This window comes from Narcine bancroftii, chromosome 1 (assembly GCF_036971445.1).
Source record: "Narcine bancroftii isolate sNarBan1 chromosome 1, sNarBan1.hap1, whole genome shotgun sequence".
Lineage (NCBI taxonomy): Eukaryota > Metazoa > Chordata > Chondrichthyes > Torpediniformes > Narcinidae > Narcine > Narcine bancroftii.
Window position 1 is genome coordinate 42,736,373 of NC_091469.1, and position 14,530 is coordinate 42,750,902.

Genomic DNA, 14,530 nt, shown 5'->3' on the forward strand with positions numbered 1-14,530 from the left:
AATGAATATCAAAAAAATAATTTATCATAGAAAAAGAACTATTGTCCCTTGCAGTACTTCAATGTTTATATCTGCACAGCTCAGAGACCAATTATTGGATATATTGACAATAATCCCTTGGTGTTCTTTAGAAAGATAAAAACAAAAATTGATTATTAAACTAGAGTTTAATTCTCCAAGAATATGATTTAATGATAACTTACATTAAAGGCAAAAGTAACGTAATTGCTGATTGCTTTTCAAGATGTTAAGTTTGAAATGTTTCACTGCAAGATAAAAATTATTGGTTATATAAGCTTCAAAATGAATGTGATTTGTCTGTATTATATTATGACGGCAGCCCCGATCCGGGCAAGAGCGAAGGGGAAGCGGCGGCCCCGGCCTCGGTCGAGTGAGGCAGGCGGAGGCCCCAGTCCAGGCAGAAATAAGGAGGCGGCGGCCCCGGTCCGGGCACAGGGAAAGCAGCGGTGGCCCCAGCCCCGGTCCAGGCAGAGGGTAGGTGGCGGCGGCCCCGAACCGGGCAAGAGCGAAGGGGAGGCAGCGGCCCCGGCCTTGGTCGAGTGAGGCAGGCGGCGGCCCCTTGTCCGGGCAGAAAGTAGGAGGTGGCGGCCCCGGACCGGGCACAGGGAAAGCAGTGGCGGCCTCGGCCCCAGTCCGGGCAGTATGGTCCGACCTAGGAGGGGAGGCAGGCCCCTCCAGCCCAGGTAAGAAACCTCCATAGGAGAAGGCCACTCTGATATAAAACCTACGACCCAAGGACCTCGCTGCCACATGCCAGCTTGCTTGGCCACGGCACACGAACCATGGGTGTAAAGGGTGGGGCCAGTACTGCGCGCACTGCACTCCACCTAAAAGCTCCTTTGCGCAGGCCCGAGGACAGGTCCACGTCCTCCCCCTCCACGTCCTCCCCCTCAAAAGATGCTCACAAACTCAAGCTAGCGCTGACGTGGACATTTACCCCTTCATAAATCTTCGTCCGCGAAGCCAAACCAAAGAATTATGTAATAATAGTGAAGGTATTATTTAATGTTGTAGATTATAGTTAAACATTTTTCTCTTACAGCTCAAAATTGTATTGTTGGGAGGAGGTATTATGAGTTCCCATTTTAGTAAAATGGGATTATCACTGTAAGGGTTAGTATAGACAGGAGGGACTGAATGGTCACAGTTAACATTTAAAATTTTACACAAGCACATCACAAGTTACAGCCCAGTGATAATTTGAAACATTGGAAGAATTGAGGGCAGGCTTGTCAGTCTTCCAGAATTCAATACATTTACAAAGACATTGTAATTTTGTAAGGTAGAACCATCCTGACTTCTGAAGAGAAAACAGCTTTTTGAAGCAGCTCTTGTGGCCAGCTACTCTGTGGAGTTTAGAGCAAACCATGCTCTGTGAATGACTGGCCCTTTTCATTGGATTGACCTGTGCCAGGAGGGTCTTTTGGGAAGCAAATGCTTCATTTTTGATTGTGACTAACAGTGGAGGTCACTTGGAGAGACTGCTTCATTTTAAGTGTGACTACCAGTGAAGTTACTTGGAGAGATTCATGCCAGGGTCTTGGAAGCTTGGTGGAGGCCGTCCAGTTCAAGTCTTGCCTACAAAAGGGCCAGGAGTGTTATAACAACAGCTCGTGTAGATGGACATTTCTTCAAAGGCAACGCAAGGAGAATTCGTGAGTCTGTAGCAGTAACAACTCCAGTCTTCCCATCAGTTCAACATCAATTCTGGGCTTAAATTTTCAAAGGCCTACACTTCAACCTGAATTTGAAAGAGTGAACTTTGAAGTAACTTTCTAGATTTTAGCCTGGACTGTAATAATTTGGGTATATCACACACACACACACACACACACACACACACACACACACACACACACACACACATATGCGCATAGTTGGAAATAGATCTAGTGTTAAGGCTAGTTTAAAAGTTTAAGACAATAGTTAGAAATAAAATTAGTGTTTTAAAATTAAACACTGTCTGGTTCACTGCCTATTGCTGCTCGTTACATGCAGTTCATAACATTAGTGATGTTTAGTACTTTATTGCATATCCCTTTCAATGACTGCTTGAAGTCTGTGATTCATAGACATAGCCAGGTGTGGAATATCTTCTCTGGTAATGCTCTGCTGGGCTTCTATTGCAGCCATCTTCAGCTTCTGCTTGTCTCACGGGTTTGACCCCTTATGCTTTCTCTTCAGCATACGGAAGGAATCCTCAATTGAATTTAGATCGGGTGACTGACTTGGCCATTAAGGAATATTCCAGTTTTTAGCTTTGTAAAACTCCTCTATTGTTTAACAGTATGTTTGGGATCATTGTCTTGCTGCAGGATGAAGTTTTGAGGCATTTGCTCGAACTTAAGCAGATAGGATGTTCTATACACCTCAGAATTAATTTTGCTACTGCCATTAGCTGTATGAATGAAGATCAGTCCGCCAATACTTGTGGCAGCCATACACGCTCAGGACATAACATCAACCTCCCCACCTCCCCTGTGTAACAGATGAGGTGGTTTGTTTTGGATTTGGGGCAGTTCCTTTACACCTCTGCACTTTGCTCCTGCTGTCACTCTGATCTCATCCGTCCACAAGACTTTTTCCAAAATTCTACGGGGTCTCTAAATACTTCCTAGCCAACTGTAACCTGGCCATCCTGTTTCTGTGGCTAACTCGTGGTTTGCATCTTGTAGTGTTGCCTCTATATTTCTGTTCATGACAGTAGTCATTGACAAATTTACGCATGCCTGCTGAAGAGTGTTACGGATGTGTCACACAGGGGTTTGGGGATTTTTCTTCACTATGGTCCAACAGAACCAAGCTAAGGTTTCCCACAAACATTTTAAATCTAATCTGTTTTAAAGGATAAAATATATAAAGATATTTTTCCTTAACGCCTACATTTGGATTGTGTCACAATGAACATATTGGGACAGACCATAAGATCATAAGATTTAGGAGCAGAAGGACGCTATTAAGCCCATTGTGCCTGCCCTGCCATTTAATCAAGAGCTGATCCATTTCCCCATTCAACCCCCCTGCCTGGCCTTCTCACCACTACCTATGATGTCCAGGTTAATCAAGAACCAATCAATCTCTGCCTTAAATACACCCAATGACTTTGCCTTCACAACCACTTGTGGCAACAAATTCCACAATTCACTGTGAAATTTCTCAGAATCTCTGTTCTAAGTAACAGTCCTTCAATCCTGAAGTTGTGCCCTCTTTCCTAGTCTCTCCCACTGTGATGATATGCTGCAGTGCATCACTCAGCCAACAGGTGGCCTAGAGACATGGCATCTGGCCTAATGACATCTGACCACCAGGTGGGCCCAGAGGGCCCATGGTATAAAGTTGAGGTCCCGACCGTGTGCTCTCTTTCTCTCTCTCGCCCTGGGATCACTGTAAGCACAGCTAGCAACCAACTAGATTTTTATGAGTGGAATAAAGCTGTGTTGCCCCAAAAAGTATTGTGTCTGTGTTTTCCTTTGGTGCAGCCTGCCAACGTGGTAAATGTTTCTACATTTACTATCCATGCCTTTTGTGACAGAGTATTTAGAGGTGGCTTGGGAGGAATTGTTAAAGCAGGTTGCACACAAATATTTTAAAACACTATCTTTGCAGGACTTTTGCAGAATGCTTCTTCCAGAAAGCAACAAAGTTGCAGAATACAGCTTGCCTGGGAGAGCATGTGATTTTTGCAGACAGAGAAGAGTTTTGCACTCAGAGGGGGAGGGAGTGAAACAGAGAGGAGAGACACAGAAATCAGTTCCAGAGGGACAAGCTGGCAAACTTTGGAAGACTGCCTGGTCAACGAAGAAGATTGGTAGTCTGAAGGAAAGGGGATCATTTAGAGAACCCTGAAGGGGGTAAGTTTCATCAGCAAGACTGATTGGAAAGGAATCAGTTGTGGATGTCCTGGGAAAGGAATCTCTCTCTCTCTGAAAACCAGCAAGAACCCTCCTGAGAGGTAATCATTTGCCTGTTAAACACCAAACCCTGGTGAACTTTGTTAATGCTAACTTCTGTGCACAGTACAAGAATTGCCTGCAACCAGTGAGATTTCACTGTGATCCAAATAACTTTTCTAATCTTAAATATACATTACACATACCTGCGCTTAGTATTAGAGGGGGATTAAGTAGGTTAGGTAGGTTAAGTAATAAGTTAAAGCTTAATTCTGTTTTCTTGTTCAATTATAATTAAAAACAAATTTTGTTTAAGTAACCCTGTGTTGTGGAGCATATCTATTGCTGCAGGTTTTTGGGGTCCTCTGGACTCCGTAATACTTACAATATTCGAAATGTTAATCAGATCCTCTTCATTCTCTTAAATTCCAACAAGCACAGACCAAGAGCCATCAAATGTTCCTCATATGACAATCTTTTCATTCCCAGTCATCCTTGTGAATCTCCTCTGAACCCTTTCTAATGCCCCCACATCCTTTCTTAAATGAGGAGCCCAAAACTGCTCACAATATTCCAAGTGAGTTCTCATTAGTGTTATTTCAAGCTTCAGCATCACATCCTTGCTCTTATATTCTATTCCTCTTTAAATGAATGCCAGCATTGAATTTGACTTCCTCAAATTTACCTTCAAGCTTTCCTGCACAAGGATTCCAGGTCCCAATGGGCTCCACTTGTGCACCAATCACCTCTTCCTCTCCCTCTTCACTTTGTTTCCCACTTATGAATTCCCCCTCCCCAACAGCATTAGCGATCCTTCCTGCCAGGATATTGGTTCCCCTTCAGTTAAGGTGCAGCCTGCCCCCCTTGTACAGGTCACCCCTTCCCCAGAAAAGGTTCCAATGATTCAACAGTTTGAAACCCTTTCATCTGCACCACTCATTTGTCTGTGGTATATTGCTGTTGACATTACTTAGCTTGTGGCACCAGGAGTAATCCAAAGTAATCCAATGATGACCATCTTGGAGGTCCTGCTCTTTAGCCTCTTCCTTAACTCCCTAACTTGCTTTGCAGGACTTCTACCCCAGTTCAGTCTATGACATTTGTACCTATTTGCACCACAACCTCTGGCTACTCACCCTTCCCTTTAAGAATATTCTGCAACCCCTCATAGACATCCTGGATCCGAAAACCCAAGATGTTACACACTATCCTAGTTTGTGGCTGCAGAATCTCTTATCTGTTCTCCTAACCATCGAGTGCCCTATGACTATCTCACTGCCTGACTTCACCCTTCCCATCTGAAGCTCAGACCTGACCACAATGATATTGGTCTAGCTACAGCCTTTCCCAGATAGGTCATCCTCTTCAGTAGTATCCAAAGGGCAAGAATTGTTGCTGAGGGGTATGACCACAGAGAGACTCTGAACTGACTTCTTTCTCCCTTTATCTTTCTTGGTGTTCACCCATCTACAGTGCTCTCCATAATGATTGGGACAAAGACATATTTTTCCTTTATTTTCCCCTCTGCTCCACAGTTTTGAATTTGCAATCAAAGAATTCACGTGATTTAGGCGCACATGCCAGATTTTATTAAAGCATATTTGTGTACAATATGGTTTGACCGTGTAGCAGTTACAGAACTTTTTATACATAGTCCCCTCGTTTCAATAATGTTTGAGACAGAGTAATGGTATGTATATTAAAGTAGTCATGTTTAGTACTTTGTTGGATACCCTTGCATGCAATGACTGCCGGAAGTCTATGGTTCATAGACATCAGCAGGTGCTAAATATCTTCTCTGGTGATTCTCTACCAGGCCTCAACTGCTGCCATCTTCAGCTCCTGCTTGTTTCAGGAGTTTGTCCCCTTAGGTTTTCTCTTCAGCATTTGGAAGGCAGGCATTATGGATTTAGATCAGGTGACTGACTTGGGCATTCAGAAATTTTCCAGTTTTTAGCTTTAAAAAACTCCTTTGTTGCTTTACCAGTATGTTTGGGATCATTAACTTGCTGTAGGATGAAGGACCATTCAATGAGTTTGGAGGCAGTTACTTGAACTTGAGCAGACAAGATGTTTCTATCCATTTCAGAATTTAATGTACTACTGTCATCAACATTTATATCATCAATGAAGATAAGTGCACAGTACCTACTAATGCCATGCATGCCCAAGCCATAACACCTCCACCAAAATATTTTACAGATGAGGTAGTATGCTTTGGAACTTGGACACTTACTTTACGCTTCCAAACTTTTCTCTTGCCTTCACTTGGATACAGGTTAGTTTTGGTCTCATCTGTCTACAAGACTTTTGTGCAGAAAATAGCAGAGTGAAGGGATATGGGGACAAGGCAGGAATGGGGCACTGATTGCGGATGATCAGCTATGATCACAGTGAATGGTGGTGCTGGCTCAAAGGGCTGAATGGCCTACTCCTACACCTATTGTCTATAATTCTGTAGGCTCTTTTATATATGTCTTAGCAAACTGTAATCTGGCCATCCTGTTTCTATGGTTTGCATCTTTCAGCATAGCCTCTGTATTTCCATTCATGAAGTCTTCTGCAGACAGCAGTCACTGACTCATCCACAACTGCCTCCTGATGAGTGTTTCTGATCTGTCAGACCAGCTTTGGAGATTTTTCTTCATTATGATGAGAATTCTTCTGTCAGTAGCAGTGGAGGGTCTTCCTTGGAAGTTCAATCCTTTGTGATTACTGAGCTCACCAGTTCGCTCTTTCTTCTTAATGATGTTCCAAACTCTTGATTTTGGTGCTCCTGAGGTTAATTTTTGTTTTTCAGCCTCGTAATGGCTTCTTTGACTTTCATGGGCACAACTCTGGACCTCATTAAAAAATGGCAACTACAGACTGCAATGGTGATCAAAAGCTTTGCAGCAAGTCTAGCTCTCTTTTACCTGCACCCATGAAGCAATTAAGCATACCTGAGAGCTCACAAATACCTGTGAAGCCAAATGTCCAAAACATTATGGTGCCCTGAAATGGGAGAACTATGTATAAAAAGTGCTGTAATTTCTACATGGTCAAACCAAAATGTATACCAATATTCTTGAATAAAATATGGAATGTGCACTTTAAGTACATGTAAATTGTTTAATTACAAATTTAAAACTGTGGAGCACAGGGGAAAAGTGTCTTCATTCCAAACATCGTTGGGGGGGGGGGGGGGGGGGTGGAGAGCTCTCTACTAGCTGGATGCTGCACTCTGGGAGTAAACACCTGTTCAAAAGCTCAGTCTCCCAATGACCCTTAGTTCATCCAGCACCAGTTCCTTAATACAGTCTTTTAGGATCCTGGAGTTGGATGCACTTCTTGTAGGTGTAATCATCAAATAAACCATCAGGTTCTATGAATTCCCACTTCCTACAGGAGGAGCATCTCACTGCCATATCTTCCACCATGAAAACTCTTACACTGGGCCACTTCCACAGTGGCAGTCCATCAATGGCCACTCCGCTTGTGCCTGCTTCACTTTTATTTGTTCCTGCTAATGAATTGTGATTTGATTGATCCACTAAAGTGAATGAATCTTTTAAATATTTTCTCCCTTACCTATGTGTAACTCACTCTCTATTCACTTATCAGGTCATCGATCAATCTTTTCTTTTTCTTTCATAGGTAATGTGCCTCAGCCTGCCCCACCCTTTGTGATAGGCAATTATAATAGTTCTTGATAATCTTTTGTGCTTTTTTGTCTTTGGAGGAGAAGAGGGTGAGACAAGAAGCACCTGAGCTGTGCAAAATGGTTTAAGGTCTGTAAAGAGCAAGCTGTAAGGGCTTCTTGCCTCTGTGAGAGAGGAATTGTGGGGAATAGGTAACATGGAACAGGTTGTGTGGTGCACAATGTGGAGATTAACAAAGAAGAAGTGTTAAATCTTCTTAAAAATATCAATATTGATAAGTCCCCAGGGCCAGATGCTATGGGAAGTGGGAGAAGAAATAGCAGGGGCAGTAGCTGTGATCTTTAATTCCTCTTTGGCTGCAGAGGATTGGAAAATGGCAAATGTAGTCCCCTTCTTTATAAAAGATAATTAGGAGAATGCTTGGAATTTTAGACCAATGAGTCTTATGTCAGTGGTGTGTAAACTATTGGAGAAGATTCTTGATTAGGATCTATGAGTATTTGGAGAAGTACAGTCTACTCAAGGAGAGTCAGCATGGCTTTGTAAGGGGAAGGTCGTGCTGCACGAGCCTAATTGAGCTTTTTTGAGGAAGTAACAAAAGAAATTGTTGAGGGTAGGGTGGTAGATATGGTCTGCATGGAAGGCATTTGACAAGGTCCCTCATGAGAGACTCATCCAAGAAGTCATTAGGCATGGGATCAGTGGAACCTTGGGTGTGTGGATAAAAAAAATTGGCTTGCTGGAAGAAAACAGAGAGTAGTAGTTGAAGGAAAAGTATTTAGCCTGGAGGTCGGTCACTAGTGGAGTGCATCAAGGATCTGTTCTGAGATCCCACCTCTTTGTGATTTTTATAAATGACCTGGATGAAGAGGTGGAAGGATGGGTCAGTAAGTTTGCAGATAGCACAAAGGAGGAGTTGTGGATGGAGTTGAAGGTTGTCAATGGTTACAAGAAGATATAGAGGTGGGTGGAAAAGTGACAGATGGAGTTCAATCCAGATAAGTATGAGGCTGTTCACTTCAGGGAAGAAACTGTCCTTGAATTTGGATGTTAATTTTTCAAACTTGTACCTTACAGGTGACATGAAGGTTGGAGGTGTGGATAGTGCAGAATATTGTTGTCGGTTACAACTGGATATAGACAGGATGCTATATTATATTAATGTGCAATTTCAGAGTTGGGTGATAAGTTTCACTTAAAATATTTTAACTCATTTCCCAACCCCAACTTAAAAGGCATTTTTAAATTTTGAAATAATATGAGAGTTTAATTGTTGTTTTCATGTTTTCAAACAATAGCGATGCTCCCATACAGTCTGAAGATACTTATGTAGTGGTGTAGCTTCATGCGATTACTATCATGACATTGGAAAATATAATTCCCTATGTTCAGTATCATAATGAGATAGACACATTATCATTATTTTATCAATGGATTGAAAAATGTGAAGGACATTGACAAGGCCAGCATTTAATGAATATTTAAACAAACAATGATACCTCTATATCTTATCCAAGTATTATCTCATTATATACAATACCAGGGAATTATATCATTTTCAATTCATACAAAAGGAAAATATTACAATAAACTTACACTGATAAGATATTCTAATCTATATGCAATGGCAAAATATCACAATATTTCCATTGACTTTTTTTCATGAAATATTTATGCTAAAATTCTAAATTTGCACCTCAATTAACATGCTAACATATCCTTGTAACTGCTGTGTCAGCTTGGGTGATGCCTTAAGATATCAGATCCTCGGTTTTCTTTGTTGCAATATTGGAGTATTATACATTTGAATATAAATGCAGCATCGTTAACTGCTCATCTTCATTTACAGTACCACATTGATATTATTTTCAATTTTTACACTGTTTTCCCAATTGCATCTTATGTAAATCATGTTACATAATAGTATGGTTTGAACACATGCCCATTATTTTAGAAAAATAATTTGTTTTCATATTAATGTGAAATACCAAACTGTTACATGTTTTGTGTTTTCTCTTCTACCTACTCTCCAGTGAATGAGTTGGAAATTACAACATGCTAAGGCACATGGGAAAGGCCAGATTGAAAGGTTGGAAGGAGATTATGGCTCAGGGTGGTGGAGCTGGAGCTCTGATAGTGGGTGCAAACATGTGTAGGGTTTCTCTCCTCCTGGCCTAAAAATGCTACCAGAAGGTTACCTCAAGGATTGCCTGCTTCTAGCCACAGAAGTTCCAAGAACCCAGAAAAGTGGAATAAAACTTCTAGAAGTTTTTAGAAGAAATTAACATGCAGCATGTTCCCTCAATGCAATATGCAACATAATGCAAATAGATAGAATGTTTAAGAAAGTATATGGCATGCATATCTTCATTAACAGTAAGGAACTCATTCTGCAACTATATTCAATTTTGGAATATTGTATGCAATTTTGGTCATCACATTAAGAAATGATGTGAAGGCTTTGAAAAAGATACTTATCAGGATACTGCCTGGAACAAAGGGAATGAGTAATAAGGAAAGGTTGGACAATTTTGGGTTGTTTTCTTTGGACCATCAGAGACTGAGCAAAGACTTTATGGAAGTTTGGAAAATTATGAGAGGCATCGATGGGGTAGATGGTCAGAATTATTTTCCCAGGTTAAAAATGTCAAACACTACAGGATATGCATTCAGGAGTTCAAAGGAGTTGTGGATGGCAAAATAGCTCATAGAGATTGATAGGTGCCTGGAATGGACTGCCCGGGCAATCGTGGAAGCAGACACAATAAATAGCTATTATGAGTCTTCTAGAGACACAAATATTCAAGGAATGGATCATGAGGAGACAGAAGAGATTTAGTTTAATCTGGCATCACATTTGAAATGGATATCATTTGTTGAAAGGTCTATTTCTCTGCCGTATTGTTCTATGTTCTACGTTGTTTGTTGTATAATCTATTCCCTCACCCTGCACTGATAAACCCGCCACATTATCACAACAGAAAATCATTGAGTTAGAGAAGGTTAAGTTGTGCTTCTAAATTTAATATCACATCCATCCCAAACTCAACAATTTTTGGTGGGTAAATTTTCCCTCCATTTTCCAAACATTATAATATATATCTATAATTTGTGAGGGTACACAGACACAAAGATAACTTAGTAAATTACAGATAAAGAATTAAAACATTTTATTTGATAAGACATCAGGTAGCCCTTGAACTTTCATTAATTTGTTTCTTCATCAATCTTGTTCTCAATGCCAACAAGTTAAAGGATCTTACTGTGGATTTTAGGAAGGTGAGATTGAGGCATCATGCATCTGCCTGCATTGACAGGATGGTGGTGGAGAGAGATAGTACCTTCAGTTCTTGTGACTCTACATATTGGAGGACGTCTCCTGGACCCAACACATCAAGGCAACCATGAAGAAGGCACACAGCACCTCTATTTTCTAAGCAATCTGACTAGATTTGGCAAGTTGTCAAATACTCTATCAAACTTATACAGGTGTAATGTGGAAAGTATACTGGCATCACTGCCTGGTTTGGTAATTCAAGTTCTCAGGAATGCAGAAGACTGCAGAAAAGAGCAAACATAGCCAAGTCCATCATGAGCTCTGACTTCCAATCTATTAAAGATATCTTTGTGAGGCGTTGTCTTAAGAAGGCAGGGAATAGCATAAAGCATCCTATCACCCTGATTATAACCTCTTGTCACTGGTACCTTTGGTCAGAAGGTACAGAAGGCTGAAATCCAGCACCTATAGCAGCATTTCCCAAACTGGGTTCTGCCGAACCCAGAGGTTCCGTGGAAAGGCATAGGGATTCTGCTGAAAAAATGACAGAGAGCAGAATTAAATTATTTTTTACCTCTGTCTTTTCAATTTATTTCAGGGGGAAGACAAGATGGTGGCTGCAGGGGAGGGAGGAGACACGTGCGCCCCACTGCTGATGCTCACCTCAGCCGTTAATTTATATAATGCCCACCTCCCACTCCTCCCCCCCACTCCAATCAACTCCTAGGCTAAGCCTGTCCATCAAAGGGTCCGACAATGGGGTTCTGGACTAATTAGCAGGTGGAATGATGTGGGGATTGTGACGTTTCTTCTCCCCGCCCTCGCAAACAATCATCAGGCTGTGGCCCCATTGCGACATCGGCGGGCAGATGGGCTGAATTGAGGAGGTATGGACCAAGTCTGAATGAAAATAACAAATCTGACTATGATGTTGATCTGTGTTGCGAGGGTGAAAATAGGCATAAAAGACTCAGTGGTACATAAGTCTCTGGAAAAATAGAACAATCTATGCAGAAAGAGCACAGTAGAGTCAGCATGTCAGACTGAAACTGTGGAACAAGAAATAGTGTTAATGTTGCACGTTGGTGACACTTCATCAGATCTGGGATTAAGAGAAGGACATTAGTCTCGTCTTGCAGATTGTGTGGGGTGGACTACAGAGAGCTAACCAACAGCATCTGAGAGGGGAATGTTAGTGTTGCCAAGGGAATGAATTACATCATCAGTTGATTCAAGTTTAATCAGCTGCAGGGAACATGTCCCCTTTCAAAATGTCCCTGTACTAAGAATCAGAATAAATAATTAAGCAATGTTTTATAACTGCCAGACTGAAGAGTTGGTACAGATGGAAAGAAAAAGATTGAACAATATTACTTCAGAGCAGGGATGGAGAGTAACCTGAAGTCAGGGTATTCAATATTGAGGGCAGAACACAGTGATGTACCTGGGCAAAAGTGAAGACCAGTTATTCAGGCTTCTGTTAAACTTTGGTAAAACAAAGCAGGAAACATCAGAGTGGCAGTACAATGGGATGTCAAAACAAAAGGCAAGAGAACTCTAAAGTTTACTCCTGCGAATTTAACGCCTGTCAAATCACCAACTAGTGATGGTGGGTGACATCACCTCTGTCTGCGCAGCCAGTCAGTGGGCAAAGTTCAGGACCTATCCTCACCTTTAAATCAGCGGCCCACTCATCTGCATGCAGCCAATCATCATCGAGTGAAAATATCTCCCCACCTCCCCATTGTGATGTCAGTCGGAGGACAGACTCCAGCCCACCTCATCTGTGGCAGCCAAGGTGATGTCAGCAGCGGACTGGTCTTCTTTTGTCAGTCGACACCTCAGCCAACTACCAAGCTGAGACCCCCCCCCCCGCCCCCCCACCACCATTGTGACATTGGAGGTCATCCCATTGATTAAATATAAATTAGAGGCAACAAATGATTTCAACATGGAGAATGATGAGTTTATTTATTTTCTTTCTATCCTTGTGTATATACCAAATATTTTAAACTGTAATTGACGATTGGAATTCCGCGATTTCCAAATGCTCCCCAAAAGGGTTCCATGAGCAAAAACTTTTGGGAAGCCCTGACCTATAGTTAGAGCATTTTTTTTTCCAATGGCTATCAAGCACTTGAATCTCCCTTTCTTACCATCAAAAACTACTCCAGCAGCACAAAAAGACCTGTCCACACTATTAGGACAACACTTTTATTCCTAGCACTATGGTAATGGTGAATATTATCTATATTTTATATTTATTACCTATTGCCATGCGGGGGAACATTAACGTGTACTTTTTATTTTTTTACAGAAGTGTCTGTTTGACTGCAGGATGTAAGAATTTTGGAGGATTGGAATGTTGTACATTAAACTCATTATTTAATTAATAATTGTCTAACAAATCCTTAACATTAGATTTATGGGTTTTATCTTTTGGACCTTGAATGTGGATTAGCGTCCCATTCGATCAGAGAGAAATCACAGAAATGACAGCGAGAATTAATGTGAAATATCAATATGCTGAATGAACCTGATAACTTTTAAATCTGTTGCTTTATGAATTTTGTGCAACAGTAAGAGAATGCTATAATTTTTTTGGTTGTCAAACCCTTTCCAGATTGTATTTTTTCTATTTATTTATATAGCTACATCCTCATGAAAAAAAATATTAAAAATAAAGCCTGATCTCAAGGAGATTAAAATATCTTGAATATTAATATTAGACTTACAGAACCAAGTGAAAAACAATCACCAGCAGATCCAAAATAGACTATTACCTTGGTGATTAATTATTATTTAATGACACAATTATATTCCTGTAGTGTATTACAATATTAACCACAGCAGATTGTGTATCAATGTAAGCTGAAATGAGAATTTGAATAGTATCAATGCTATAAATTTGCATTACCAAAGCAGTATAAATGGCCCTATCAGAATCAGACTTTCCCAATAAATAAAGTAATAGCATGTATCACGGTTAGCTTAGCAGGTACCCAATGCTGTTACAGTGCCAGTGACCTGGATCCAAATCTGACGCTGTCTGTAAGGAGTTTGCACGTTCTCCCCGTGTCTGAGTTTCCTTTGGGTGCTCCGGTTTCCTCCCACCCTTCAAAATGTAATGGGGTTGTAGGTCAATTGGATGTAATTGGGAGGCACAAGCTCGTTGGCCAAAAGGGCCTGTTACTGTGCTGTATGTCTAAAATAAAACAATGATTTTATAATTTTGGACAATGTACATCATAGTCAGAACATCCCCAGATCATTATAATATTAAAATTCAATTTTATTATACATTATCAAAGAAATACAAACATTTGATAGCCAAATAAAACATAAAAAGGCAGCATTAGCTTGTCAGTGGCATAGTATCAGAACACATAAATGCTTTGACACAGAATTACAATCCCAGGCTCACTGATAGCAGATCAGAGACTTGTCATGCCAGAACTCATTGATACCACAACACCATGTTCCCTCATCAGATCTCATTAATACGTCATTAGGGTCAAAACATCAAATCACATTGTCACCATGTCGGAACACACCAGCAGTTTGTCACTGTATCACAACAACGAATAGTGCAGAAAGTTTTTGAAAGTGTCACCTTAACACAACTCTCACGGAGTCAGAATCGCAGAACATGTCAACACCATGACCATGCCGAGATCACTGAAACCATTTCACAGCATCAC

At 41.0% G+C, this 14,530-nt stretch overlaps 2 long non-coding RNA genes across 5 annotated transcripts in view; one reads left to right on the forward strand and one right to left on the reverse strand.

Moving 5' to 3' along the window:
* The first annotated feature begins 3,743 nt into the window (after window positions 1-3,743).
* Window positions 3,744-14,530, forward strand: part of LOC138757527 (uncharacterized) — a 50,801-nt gene continuing 40,014 nt past the window's right edge. The window contains exon 1 of the long non-coding RNA XR_011353658.1: window positions 3,744-3,973. This is a non-coding gene — a long non-coding RNA (uncharacterized lncRNA). The remainder of the gene's footprint in view (window positions 3,974-14,530) is intronic.
* LOC138757520 (uncharacterized) lies at window positions 10,706-12,649 on the reverse strand. 4 transcript variants are annotated; one of them, XR_011353655.1, is made up of 2 exons: window positions 12,502-12,649; window positions 10,706-11,360 (listed from the first exon to the last, which is right to left on the reverse strand). It is a non-coding gene; the product is annotated as an uncharacterized lncRNA (long non-coding RNA). The 4 variants fall into 4 exon arrangements; XR_011353642.1 differs by having other exon boundaries at window positions 10,706-11,363; XR_011353653.1 differs by lacking the exon at window positions 12,502-12,649 and adding an exon at window positions 12,274-12,492.